Raw genomic sequence first — 3,333 nt, 5'->3', positions numbered from 1 at the left:
TTCTTCATAAATTCTTTGCATAGGCTGATGTCTGTAAGAGTTTTTCCAACATTTTCTTCTAGAATTCTTACAGTTTCATGCCTTAGATTTTATTGTTATTCATTTTGAGTTGATTTTTGTGAGAGGTGAAGCAACTGCTGCTCCAGATTGGAAGGAATCCACGAAAGAACTCTGAAAGTAATTATGGCTTTGATTTGTATTTCCCTAATGATTAGTGATGTTGAACATCTTTTCATATGCATGCGGGCCATTTGTGTATCTTTTTCGGAGAAATGTCTATTGAAGTCCTTTTCCCATGTTTTATTTGAGTGTTTGTTGTTGTTGAGCTGTAGGAGTTCTTTATATATTCTGGATATTAACTTTTTATCAGATATCTGATTTGCAAATATTTTCTCCCATTGTACAGACTGTCTTTTCACTGTGTTGATTGTATCTTTTGATGTACAGAAGTTTTTAATTTTGATATAGTCCAATTTATCTATTTTTACTTTTGTTGCCTATGCTTTTGGGGCTATATCCAAAAACAACAACAAAAAAAAATCCATTGCCTGGACAATGTCATGGAGTTTTCCCATGTGTTTTCTTCTAGTAGTTATAGAATTTCAGGTCTTATGTTTAAGTCTTTACTCCACTTTGAGTTGTTTTGTGTGTATCATATGAGATAAGGATCTAATTTCATTCTTCTGCATATGACTATCCAGTTTTCCCACCACCATTTGTTGGTCTTGGCACCCTTGTCAAAAATAATTTGACCATATTTGCATGGGTTTACTTCTAATCTGTCTCTTCTATTCCATTGGTCTATGTGTCTGGCTTTATGCCAGTGCCACACTGTTTTAATTACTGCAGATTTGTAAATAACTTTTGAAATAAGAAAATGTGAGACCTCCAACTTTCTTCCTCTTTTTCAAGTTGATTTTGACTATTCAGGGTCCCTTGAAATTCCATATGAATTTTAGGATGTATTTTTTTTAAAGATTTTTCTTTGATTCATAAATTTCAAAAGGAAAAAAAACAAAACAGAAGCAAAAGAACAAAAGGTTTTTTTGTCTTAATTAAGGAATTAGCTGAGTTTGCCTGACATTTTTAAGGTAAAAAAATATACATTTGAATTCTTATATACACATTTTTGAAAAGCCAGATATTACACATAAAACTGAACTATTAGGAATATTTGTTCTCTTTCCCAGACTTCTGACTCTTTTCTTTTTCCTGTACCTGAGGGCCCTATAGTATGACACACTAAAGTAAAAAGCTAGCTATGTCTTTTCTACCACATTAAAAAAGAAAGGAGAGAAATGTGAATGTTCTGGAGTATTGTCAATTCAGATAAATCAATTAGCCTTAGAAGAATAACGTGAAAAGATTCAAATCTTAAAATAGAGGAAAGAAGAAAAACAAGGAAACTCCTTTAATAAAAAAATCTAAAAGCCAAACTGTCATGATGAAGGACATACATAAAGTAAAATATATATGTGTGTAACTGTGATGAACTCTGATTTGTCAGTGAATGTTGGATCTGATTTCCCTTGTGCTTTGTTATCATATATTAGCATTGTTTTCTATGCAATATTTGTGGCCAGGACCTACTTGGCATCCCCTGGGTGATTACTTACGATATTAAAGAGGAAAGACATGATAAATCCTAGCAATAAGTATTACATTAACAGGGCTGAAAGAATCATGCCAAGATTCATTCCCTAGAAGAGCCCTTATTTAATTTGCAAAATAAATTTTCCAGTCACAAGAAAAATGGGGAAGCTACAAAGAAAAGGCCAAGACTTAACCTTCACCTGCTAGCCAAATCTAGTTCTTTTGTTCTCACACAGAAGCATGAACAAAGAGCCTCTATTTAGTGCTACCACTGCCAAGAGTGTTTTCTCCTTGACAGATACCAAAGGCAAGAATTACAAGAAGGACCACATTTTATCACTAGAATTGGGAAGAGACAAAATAGAAAAATCTTATCTTTAGAAATATAAGGGTCTTTACAGCCTGAAATCATACATAAAACATGAATCCCTTCTGCCTAACTTCATCCAAGGAGTAAGAAAGAATATGATAAAACAAGTTAAGTTTCCTCTTAGGCTGGAAACTTCAGAAATCAGAGTATAGAACAGATCAGTGCTAACATTTTTGGCACTATTCTAAAAATCCAATCCTCTGGGGTTCCCACGTATTGTGCTTTGCACAATCCTAAGACAGTGCAAAAGGAGTCAGTACATTGGAATGGGGGAAAAAGGAAAATGACCTCCTCAGAGAAACACTCAGTCTTTGGTTGACATCCCAGGAGTCAAAAGAACAACAGAATCAGTGAAGAACAAGAGGTATCCCAAACTAGTCTTCTGGATTTTAAAGGGGATCATAAATGAGAGCTATGAAATAAGATACAGTCCTAATTAGCCATCCTATGAATGGGAGCATGGGCAATGAGAACTGTCATCTTTTCAGATCATTTGGGTTGATTATGTTAACCTATTCTAGGCTTCATAGTAAAAGCCCACCCCATTTGATTCCTCCTCCTCACTCCAACTTCATTGTAAGGATGGGTGAAAACAGCTCTTGCTTGGCCAAACATCCCATCAGCCTTAGTAGAATGAATACGGGGGCTAGGAGAGAAGGTGAGTCTCTGTGTGTGTGCATGTATGGAAGTGGGAAGGAGGGAGACAGGCAGGGAAGAAGGGAGAGGGAGAGAGGAGAAAGAGCAAGAGAGAGAAAGAGACAGAGGAAGGGAGAGAAGGAACAGAGGGAGAGGGGAACAGAGAGAGAGGAGATAGAGGGGGGCAGGGTCTATGGGGGAGAGGGAATGAGACAGAAAGACTTGGGAAGGGTTAGGAAGTTGGAGAAATTTATTTTATTTTATTTTTTAATTGATACAATAATTACATATATTTATGGAATACATAGTGATGTTTTGATACATACAATGCATAGTGGTCAGAGCAGTGTAGTTGGCATATCCATTATCTCCAAATTTATCATTTGTTTGTGTTGGGAACATTCACTATCCTCCTTCTAGTTATTTGAAACTATATTATTGTTAACTATTATCATCCTATTAGTGCTGTAGAACACTAGAACTTATCCCTCCTATCTAGCTGTAATTTTGTATCCTTTAACAAATCTCTACCTAATCCCCCCTTCCCTTACCCTTCCTCCATTCTACTTTTTTAATTCTATAAGGTAAGCTTTTTTTGGTTCCACATATGGTGAGAACTTCAATGTTTAATTTTCCATTCCTGGCTTATTTCACTTAACATAATGTCCTCCAGTTCCATCAATGTTGCCACAAGTGACAGGATTTCATTCTTTTTTATGGCTGAATAGTATTCC

Source organism: Propithecus coquereli, unplaced genomic scaffold (genome assembly GCF_000956105.1).
Source record: "Propithecus coquereli isolate 6110/MARCELLA unplaced genomic scaffold, Pcoq_1.0 Scaffold43, whole genome shotgun sequence".
In the NCBI taxonomy this organism is placed as follows: Eukaryota; Metazoa; Chordata; class Mammalia; order Primates; family Indriidae; genus Propithecus; species Propithecus coquereli.
The sequence above is the reverse complement of the archived record's forward strand: the minus strand, read 5'-3'. Positions refer to the sequence as shown.